Source organism: Nicotiana attenuata, chromosome 6 (assembly GCF_001879085.1).
Source record: "Nicotiana attenuata strain UT chromosome 6, NIATTr2, whole genome shotgun sequence".
Classification (NCBI taxonomy): Eukaryota; Viridiplantae; Streptophyta; class Magnoliopsida; order Solanales; family Solanaceae; genus Nicotiana; species Nicotiana attenuata.
Genome location: NC_031994.1, coordinates 93,176,894 through 93,188,465, shown reverse-complemented (window position 1 = coordinate 93,188,465; position 11,572 = coordinate 93,176,894).

Genomic DNA, 11,572 nt, shown 5'->3' with positions numbered 1-11,572 from the left:
TCTTCCTTCTCTCTACTTCCAACTCCCCATCCATGGCGTCTACTAACCAAAACACCATCCATTCCTCCAAAACCTCCTGATATTGACCCTCTTCTTTCCCAACATACCTCGATGGTTCAAACTAATTCCTACAAGGATAAACTAATGGGGAAAATACAACCCCCAACGGAAGCCATAGTGATAACTTCTCTTCACCAATGTCCTTGGATCTCCCACATCTCCCTCTCCTCCCAGAAACACAAAGAACTGATGAGCTAGGGATTAAAAGCATAACTCTATCCGATGATGATATCCATAGAATCTATGAACCTTGGAAATTTCCAGTGATCATAAAACTAATAGGAAAAAGAGTTCTACATCACTATCTCAAGGCAAAAATTCAAAATCTTTGGAAGCCTACGGAAAATCTCTGCCTAATCGACCTAGGGGAAGACTACTATACAGTTAAATTTAACAAAGAAGAAAATGCAAGGAAGGCACTACAAAATGGCCCCTGGTTCATCAATGGATCATTTCTTTCTATCCAAAAATGGACTCCAAATTTTGTGGCAACTAAAGCCACTCAAAGTCATACGGCCATTTGGATAAGACTGCCTCATCTTCCAACTGAATTTTATGATGGGATCATCTTAGCCAAAATTGGAAATGCCATAGGGAAATTACTAAAAATAGACGCATGTACTTCGTCCACCATTAGAGGAAGATACGCAAGGTTATGTGTCCGAATTCCTTTGGAACAAACGGTTCAATCCTACATAACTATTGGTTCCCATAGACAGTCAATCCTTTATGAAGGGGAAAATATTTTATGTAATCGCTGTGGTTGCCTAGGCTACTCTACATTGAAGTGTTCCAATCAAAGTCCTCATATCCAACCTGTGGCCAATCAGGAGGTTGAGAAGCAAAAGAAGCTGCCTAAAAACACTACAAACGAATGGCAGACTGTTACTTTTCCCAAAAAGAAAAAACAGTCATTCATTGCTCAAGGAGAAGGATCATCAGCCAACAAAAACATCTCTGCACCAGGTATAAATGTTAGGATCTTTGATGCTGCCACAGGTAAGTTTCTTAACACTCAGAAATTAAAGTATGTGGACAAAAATTCTATTATTTCGGATAATATTGAAACTAGTAAAATTATGGATAATAACCTATTAAAATTGGCTAATCCTAATATTGAGACTAAAGATATTACTAATACTAATTATTATACTAATGACAATGATAATAACCATGAGCACACTGTTTCGTTTGAAACTAGTGCTTCTCATAATACCACTAAAACTGGCCATGCAAACCACTCCCACCTTCAGCCAAGTGGAGCAAACGTGTCTTCACAAAAAGCTCCAATCAATAACAACACACAAATGATTGCCCCTGCAAACAACCCCGGTAGTGACCCCCCTAATCCCATAACAGCCAATCACACGCCTAGTAATAACCCTTCTATTCACGTAATAGGGATAAATCATGAGTTTTCCTCTACAAATCAGACTAACAAAAAACGCATGTAGACAAATAACCAATCCACAACTACACACCTGGAAAAATCGAGCCAACAAGTGTCGGAGGAAAAATCTAAGGCAGATTTTGATATAACCCCCACGAAACCTTTCCACTTCTCCATGCAAATAGATACTATACTTCCTACCTCTCCTATTAACCTATCATCAATTCCTTCTGTTGATGCTTCTTCTTCTATATTAATAGACACTCCAAACCAAAATGCCTCGCACACCTCTGACTCTAAGAAGAAGGTACAGACTAATCCAACTCAATCGTCTCCATCGACCTTATCCAATGGACAACCTTCCCCCTCTTCCACAGCAATTACCACCCTCTCCAGTAATCTATGCCCAACCCCCAAACCCTCCAAACCACCAACCCCAATCTTGGATAGAGATGGGTCTAATGGGCTATGCACTCTCGTTCAACCTTCAAATCAATGGCCAGGACTCAGTTCTGATAATCCAGAACACCAACTACTTGGCTCAACTAATCTCAGAAGGCATGCATCTGGTGATGAACAACTACATCAACCAGATGTGGATGAACAACATCCTGCAACCACTGGTGCCATCAATGAACCAAAATATTGCAAACAACATGCAGAACATGTGGAATATTCCGGGGAACCCACAGACTCTAATGCCACCAAATATCCCTATCAACCTCCCCTTCTTTGCTCCGGAGGAGATGTCCATAATGAACCCTATATTCACTCGCTGGGATGTACAACAACCCCCATTACCAGATGTCCAACAACAAGAACAACCTGTTCCAATGGAAGTACCAGCTCAACCACAACCTCAGGAGAACATGCAAGAACAAGAACAAGGTCCAGAAGTGGAGGAAGAGCAAAACCATCACCAGGGGGAACCAAGGGTGGCATTCTCAAGCCTAAACGAAGTCAAAATTCTCATATTCAAAGAAAGTATCGACAAGAAATGCATTCTGAGTTGCCCAATGACCCTGTTCAAATGCTCAATCGATACTTGACCACCACACGATCCAATGGTAGGAAATAACGTAGTAGTCTTAGTTCCATCACACAAGAGGAACATTGAAAGAGCAATGAGGGGAAACTCTCACAACACCCTACTCCTACCACAAATGAATCAGCCTATTAATTTTAGTAGCTGGAACGTGCGTGGTGCTAACAACCCAAACTTTCGAAGAAACCTAAGAGAACTCATGGACACTCACAATCCCAGTATGATTGCATTACTGGAGACTAGAATGGTCACTCATATCTCTATTCTTGAGGAATTCAACTTCACTGAAATGATTGAGGTAGCAGCAGAAGGTCAAGCTAGTGGGATGGTGCTCCTTTGGAACCACAATAGGGTTGTAGTGAATAACTTCACAAGAAGGAACCAGGAGATCCATGCAATGTTAGAGGTACAACCCAATCACAAACCTTGGCTTTTTAGTTCTATTTACGCTAGTACTAACAAGAATAATAGAGACATTCTTTGGAAAAATTTAGAAATTATTTCGGATAGTTATAAGGGCGCATGGTTAATGGGGGGTGATTTTAATGATGTCACTAGGTCAGATGAAAAACTAGGGGGTAGGGCAGTGAACCAAAAAAGGCCAAAAAAAATTATTGAAAGCCTCAATTATTGTAATCTGCTTGACTTAGGGTTTAAAGGACCAAAATTTACTTGGTCAAATTATAGAAAGAAAAATAGGGGACTCATAATGGAAAGACTGGACAAAGTGTACTCTAATGTCGAATGGCTTGATCAATACCCTCAAGCCTCCATAATCCATTTGCCCAAAACGTACTCGAATCACAACCCTATCCTAGTCTCGCTTAATAACTGCAATAAAAATCTTTTGAGTAAACCCTTTAGGCTAGAGACAATGTGGTGCTGTCATTCGGATTTTATCAATATTGTAAAAAAGAATTGGTCTAACAAAGACCTCCTAAAGGCTACTGCCTCCTTTGAGGATGATATAAAATAGTGGAGTAAAGTAAACTTCGGTAGTATTAATCAAAAAAAAAAAAATCTAGCTAGACTAGGAGGAATTCAAAGATGTCCTAATTACATACAAGTACCTACCTACAACAATTAGAAGACTCCCTCACTCAACAATATAATGACATCCTCAAATTAGAAGAAGATTACTGGAAATTAAGGTCTAGGGTATTATGGCTAAATGATGGAGATGTTAATACTAAATTTTTTCAAATAAGTGCTACAAATAGAAGAAGGATTAATAAAATAGTCTTCTTCAAGGATGATAAAGGAAATTGGATAGACGATCACCAAAGTATAATGACTCACACAATAAACTACTTCAAGGATCTTTTTACCACTTCCCATTCCTACTCAAAATGGCATACCAATATTAAGGACCCTACTATACACACTGCCAATGCCTTACTTAGTCTAGACCTACCCCTTGAAGACCAAGAAATAAGGAATGCAGTATTTTCGTTCAAACCCAATAAGTTCCCCGGGCCGGATGGCCTGCACCCTTTTTTCTATCAAAAGTATTGGGGTATCTTAAAGGAGAGTGTGCAAGCCTTCTGCCACAGAGTATTCAGGGATTGCCACATTCCTACTCCCATTAATAACACTTATTTGTGTCTAATCCCTAAGTTTGAAAATGCTAACAATATAAAGAACTTTAGGCCTATTAGCTTATGTAATACCATCTATAAGATTATCACAAAAGTAATAGCCAATAGACTGAGACCCCTTCTCAGCAAGCTAATTGGCCCTCATCAAGCCAGTTTCATTAAAGGTAGATGTGCTTGTGATAATGCTGTAATTATTCAAGAAATAGTGAACTACACCAGGAAATCAAAAGGAAAAGAAGGCAACATGATATTAAAAATAGATCTCGAAAAGGCCTTTGATAAAATTGAGTGGTCATTCATTCATAGAACTTTAAATTTTTTCAAATTTCCTCCTAAAATCACTAGATTAATCATGTCTTGCATAACCACCCCCTGTTACCAAGTTCTGGTGAATGGAACCAAATCTGACCCTATTACACCAACAAGGGGGATTAGACAAGGTGATCCAATGTCCCCCTATATATTTATTTTATGCATGGAAATGCTTTCTACCATGATTAATCACAAAGTTGATATCAGGATATGGGATGCCATAAAAATTAGCCCTAAAAGTCCTATGTTATCACACTTGTTCTTTGCTGATGATATAACCCTCACAGGCAAAGCTAATACTAAAACAGCCCTCACTATTATCCAAACCCTCAATAACTTCTGCCTCTTGTCAGGCCAATCTATTAATAAAGCAAAATCCAAATTAATTATTTCTCCAAGCTATTCAATGACAACTAGGCAGGACTTGTCCACTATCCTAAATATCAAACTAAGTGATAATTTTGGAATCTACTTGGGCTTCCCCATTATCAATTCAAAACCAAATCACAAAGACTATCAGTTTGTAATTGATAAAATGAGAACTAAAATGAAAAATTGGAAGGCTAGGCGGATAAACATGGCTGGTAAATGCATCTTAGTGACCTCTACTCTTAACAATACTCCTAGCCACATCATGCAGTTTACTCACCTCCCTACAAAAACAATCAAGGAAATCGACAAGATCCAAAGGAATTTCCTATGGAACTCTACTCCTGAAAAAAGAAAGCTTCATCTCCTGAATTGGGATACTATTACAAAGGACAAGCAATCAGGGGGGTTAGGAATTAGGAAAGCTAGAAGCAAGAACCTATCCTTGCTAACCAGTCTAGCCTGGAGGCTTATTAATACTACCTCTCTTTGGACTCAACTCTTGACTGCTAAATATGCCACAACTAGGAATAAAAACCACTACTCTTTCATTTGGCAAAGTCTCTTGAAAGGTTGGTATTACTGCAACAAGGGAACTAGGTGGGATATAAGCAACAAAAAATTAAACATTTGGGAGACAAATTGGATCTCCAATATTAACAACCTAAGAGCTTCAAATCAAGGCCCTCTCAATTACGATGAAGATAAGATGACTATAGGTAACATAATTTCCGGAAAGAACTGGGACCCAACAAAAATTTTGTTTGAGTTACCTTCTACCATTTCTAAGAATATATATGCTATTGTCAGCTACAATACCTATAAAGCGAATTCTCTCCATAATATATGGAGCCTCAGCTCCAATGGGCTCCTCTCCACCTCCTCGTGCTACAAGCTCATAGAATAACAAAACCCATGTGACAAGGATTACACTTGGCTTTGGAGACTTCGTTGTCCTAATAAAGTAAATATATTCATTTGGAAATGCTACCATAATAGAATTCCCACAAGATCCTATCTAGCACATATAGGAATGAACATAAACCCTAAATGTCCCACTTGCAAAGTACACGATGAAACAATTCACCACATCTTCTGGGATTGCTCAGCTATTGCACACATTCGGTCAGACCTAGGTATTAAGTTTAGTACCACAACGAAAGACCGCTGGATTGACCAAATAAGAAATACAACGAACTCGTTTAATCATTCTCTCCTTAAATGGGAAGATACTTATCCTTTTGCTATCTGGCTAATTTGAAAAAACAGGAACAATAATAACCATAATAATACAAACAACAATCTTTATTGGAACACTATTGTTAAAAATGCTCTTGAATACTCCCTTCTCACAAAGAAAGGTATCAATTGCACTGTGCAAAAACAACTACAAATCCAGTGGCATAAACCTCCTAGAGGTTGGTATAAATTTAATATTGATGGTGCCTTCACTGAAGCTCTTTGCAAAGGTGGTATAGGTGGAGTAGTCAGAAGCAACACAGGAAGCTGGATACTAGGTTTTCATATGAAAACTCATATGTGTTTAGAAAATATTACTCCACCATTAGAGTAAATTTTATTTTTATAAGTTAAATTTCTGAAAACAGTTCCCACTTCCAAGAGGGTGTAGAGTTCAAAAAGATCCAATTTTTCAAGAAAAATAATAATTCATAACAACTTAAAAACAGAAACCGTGAAAGCAAGCTCAAACAATCTATAAGGTGTGGAACAAACCAATCAAACTTCATAGTTCTGATTATTTCAAGGAAAAAATGAATAAATGCATGTGGGGAATCTTTAGCCATCAAATTAGCAAAAAATTACATATGCAAAAAGAAAACAAATAACAGAAAAAATGCCAACCATTTAGTTCACATTGATAATAATTGGAAATGTCATTACTCAATGTAGTCTACTGAATACACCCATTCTCAAATTCAACAAGTCTAAGCTAGATTACACCTATTTTAAAGATTCAGAAATAAACAGCAAAAATGAAAATCCTTGTTCAGATAAATGACAAACGAATGTGTGGAATGAAGAAAAAGAACGTAGCTTTACCTTGAAGAATCCCAGAATTCAGCTGAAAGAAAAAGAAGATTGTAATGAATCAGCAGCACACTCCAACAGTACCTAGACGCGCGCAGTAATAGAGAGAGGCATTTAATTTGCCAAGTCACTTGGACCACTACGTGGTCTCCAATCCAAAAGGGAATGTTGTATCTGTCAAGCCGTTAGAGAAGGGACAAGAATTGCTTGGCAAGGAATAGCATATATAGCAGCAACAACAATTAGAATAGGTGTGGATGAAGTTTGCTTTTTGTTTCATTAGCTACCTTATAGCAGTCCGGGACCTCTCTTTTCTTGTTTTTCATTTTTTTGTTCACTGTTTCTCCTTGTTTTCCTAAGGATTGGGATCATATAGTGTTACCCTTCAGTTCATTTGAATATCATATCTTGTTTCCTTACAAAGATTTGAAAGGGTGGGTGTGGAAACTTGACTAATTGTTGAAACGTGATCTTGCCAACGACGAGAAACATAATATAAACAATGTTGCCGCAAGAATGAATAAAAACAAAAGATTAAATCAATGTTAATCTCATTGAAGTTTTTCTTACTCAACTCTTTTATTCTCAATTATTTCCTCTTCTCAAGCGACGGAAAGATACTATACTGGAAATGAGGCAAATCTGTGATTTTCCATCATCATGTGCAGGTTATTTGTTACGAGGGAATCTTAGTTAGGTGGCATAGTTTAATTCTGTGCTTGAGACGTCTTATTGCTTTTGCCGTTAGTTTTTCTTTCAGGTGGTGTTAGTGGCTGGTTTACGGTGGCTTCGGGTTGTTTTGAGGTCGTTTGTTCTGTTGGATGTTCTTTTCACTTGGATTAATTTTTTGTCAGGTCTTTCTAGTTAATTAGTTGATCAAAGTGATGGATCTAAGAGATTAAGTGAGTGATAAAGATCCACAGTTGAACCATTTTACCTTTGATTATACTTTACTAATGTCTGATTTGGATTGATTCATTTTTGATGAGCCAAACAGAAAGAGAAAACAGCCAAAGCCAACTCAAAAACTGTGGTACCACCAAAATTTCCACCTATAATTAAGGTCACTAAGATATCTACTTCAGTTAGATATTTTTCAAAAGATTGTAATGATTGATTTTGTGAATGCAGTCACTGTGTAATGCGTGTGGGATCAGGAGCAGGAAGAAGAGAAGAGCACTTCTCGGATTGAACAAAGATGTAATTAATTATAGGTGGAAAATAGAAATAGGGTGGGTGGACCAAGTTAAAGGAGTCGAAACAAAGACTGAATATCAAATTCCGGGTTTCCTAAATTAGAAACTTTTTTCGGTTAATGTCCATTACCGTTAATATCTGTAGGACCTAGCTACGTAACAAATTGTCTTCAATGCTATATACGGATGATAGAGACCTCTCTATTACAGAGTCCGGAACCAAAAAGTGGTTCCTTTTGACTCAAACTATACAAATAGGTGGTAAAAAAAAAGTGACTTTTTTATGTATAACGCCACAATAACTGGCGCTATATATTAACAGTAACTGGACCGTTAAGTATAGCACCAGGTATTGTGGCGTTATACTGCAAAAGCCGACACAGCTCTGGTATAGCGCCATAATACCTGGCGCTATACTCTTTTTTCCTGGGCCCCACCAATAATTTCTGAGTTAAATAATTGAAAAGCGTATAGTGCCACCTAGTTTGGCGCTATATATATAAAAAAAAAAAAACTTCCCGGCTAGCCATTTCCTATATAAAGAGGTTAGAATCATATAGAAATTCATTCAAAATTTTTTTAACTCTTGTTGAAACGTTTATTGTTGTTAAATTCTCCAGCAATTTTTTATTATGTCTGAAGAGCGTAGGATAAGAGTTTCATTATATTGGGGGGGGGTGAGGTTGTGATGGAGAATAACTCCGTGGGCTACAGTTCACCTGCTAAGTGTCATGTTAAATTGCCACTTACAATGGAGTACGATACATTGATATCGTTGTTATGAAAAAAATGAGTGTGAGGAAACGTTCAGTGATACTTAAAGTAACCGGAAGATATCCGTATTCCATCACTCCGCAAGGGGTTGCTTTTTACTCGGAGTTTAACATCGACGATGATGAAACTTTGAGTGATTTTCTGAGGACTCCGGACGAATGTCGGGAATTTCTTGTAATCACAATGTTGGAGATGTACGTGAAGGTCGAAGACGTTTCAAAAAAAGAGGTTGTGCGTAGTAGAGATAACCCCCAGTCATCGGGTGGTTATTCTGGAACAGTTTTTGCCGGACAGGTTCCGGATGAAAGAGTTTTCTTTGATTTAAACTTATCACCGCCGTTGAATGACAGGGAGAAAATAATTTATACCCTGCTTTCCATAACTCACAAGACGAGTGGTAAACTTCAAATTCCATTTGTGTTAATTATGTATATTTTTGTTGTATTGAATTTGTATTAACGTTCATATATTTAATAGGGGTACCGGCCGGATATGAACTTTACAAGTGGCCCATCCGGTAGTCATCACCTAATTGAAAACGTCCATCATGGAATTTCATCACATTACGACTTGTAAGTGAAGTGATATAGCCATATGGAAATCATTTATTAATTTAGTAGCTTATATTTTTGTTAGTTGTGCAGTGAAAACGAGCAAGTTGAACTCACTCAATTGCCCGAAAATGATGTATTACATCGGGATCTGGCAAATGCACAGAGTGAGGAACAAAACAGTGATTACGATAACAATGCGGATGAATCCGGAGACGAGACACCCTTTCCTCGTGAGGATGGTGATGCAGAGGATGAGGAGGAAGGACCTGATTTGAAGAGAGACCCCCCTAGACGAAGAGTGTATGAGTCCGAAGTGTCGTTTCATTCAAGAGAGATTCCTTACATTGATAACTTGCCAACCGTGCCGGATGTGAAAGCTCTCACAAGGGATTTTGATGAAATCCGGACAGCAATGTGGGATGAGTCTAGACCAACGGTGCTTGCAAGGGGGATGCTTTTTCCTGATAAAGCGCGCCTAAGCAGGGCTTGTAAAATGCACAACGTAAAAGATTGTCATGAGATGCAGGTATGGGAGTCAAGTCCGACGGTATACAAGGTTGTTTGCCGCATGTGGTTTTGGCCATGTAATTGGATGTTGCGTATGACCAAGAAGAAGACAGGTATGTGGAAAGTGGGTAAATACATTCCCACCCACACATGCGAAATGGACACATTCAACGGTAATCACTTCAACTTGGATATTGACTTGATTTCTCTTGTTCTTATTCCACACATCGAACAGTCCATAAGGTATAAAATCAAAGAGTGCATTACAGCGGTCCACCAGGAACATGGCCATACCATTACTAAAAGAAAAGCATTTCTCGGGCGCAAACGAGCGTTTGAAATAGTCTATGGTAAGTGGGATAAGTCATTTGCAGATCTGCCTAGGTACATGGCTGCACTGCAGCATTTTAACCCCGGGACGGTTGTTGAGTAGAAGCTTGAGCGGAGTGCAGGTAAACCAGAATATATATTCAATTACGTGTTCTGGGTGTTTAAACCAGCTATTAATGGTTTTTCCCATTGTCGCCCCGTAATATCCATAGACGGCACTCATGTCTATGGAAAGTACGATATCAAGCTGTTAAAGGCCGTAGAAGTAGATGCTAATGGACAGATATTTCCTCTAGCTTTTGCTATTTGTGCCAATGAAAGCCAAGAGACGTGGACGCTATTTTTGAACCATATGAAAGAGCACGTTGTCAAATAGCGTTCCGGTATCTGTCTAATATCTGATCGGCACGGTGGTATCTTAAGTTCTGTGGAGAACTTGCCTGCATGGCAAGAACCTTATGCCTACCATCGTTACTGTGTTAGGCACCTTAAAGCCAATTTCCAGAAGACATATCCCAATAAGGATCTGCATGATTTGATGTGGATGTCAGCAACAGATCACTAACAACATAAATTCCGGAGGCACATGGAATATATCAGGAAAGAAGACGAGGCAGCCTATCGTTGGTTAACGCGACATGACCCTGAAAAGTGGACTTTGCATGCGGATGGTGGCAGACGATGGGGATCTCTGACTACAAATGTGTCAGAGTCTTTCAATGGGTTATTGAAGTCGGCAAGAGGATTGCTTGTCACACCCATGGTGCAGATGTCGTTCAAGCAGATGGCGGAGAGGTTTTTTGAAAGGTCTGCAGCTGCAACGTCATTGATGGAAAGGGGTGTTGAATTTATGCCAGTGCCGATGAAGAGATTTGAGAAATACATATGGCGAGCACATTGGCATTCATTTTTGCAGTATGATAACAAAAGAAATGTTTTTGAAGTTCGCACCGCTATCCATCAAAATCGGGGTAATAATGTGCATACTGTAAATGAATCTGCAAGGTTATGCTCTTGTGGAAAATGGTCCATCTACCACATGCCTTGCTCACATGCCATCAAGTGCTTTCAACAAGTTGGTTTAGGTGCAACCAACTATGTTGATCGTCAATATAGTGTTTCCAAGTACCTAAACACATATAGTGGTCAGTTGCAGCCACTGGGTGCTGTGCATTATTGGCCTCCTGAACCATTTAAAATGGTGTGTAACAAGTCCTATTTGCGTACAAAACAGGTGCAAAAGAGAACGCGTATACGGAACCAAATGGATGTTAGTGATACAGTTTATGCGCGCAAATGTGGTATATGATCGCAAACAGGACACGACCGTAGAAAATGTCCTTTTGGTGGCAACAGTAATCAAGCTCGGGGTGGGTGTTCTTCTAGTG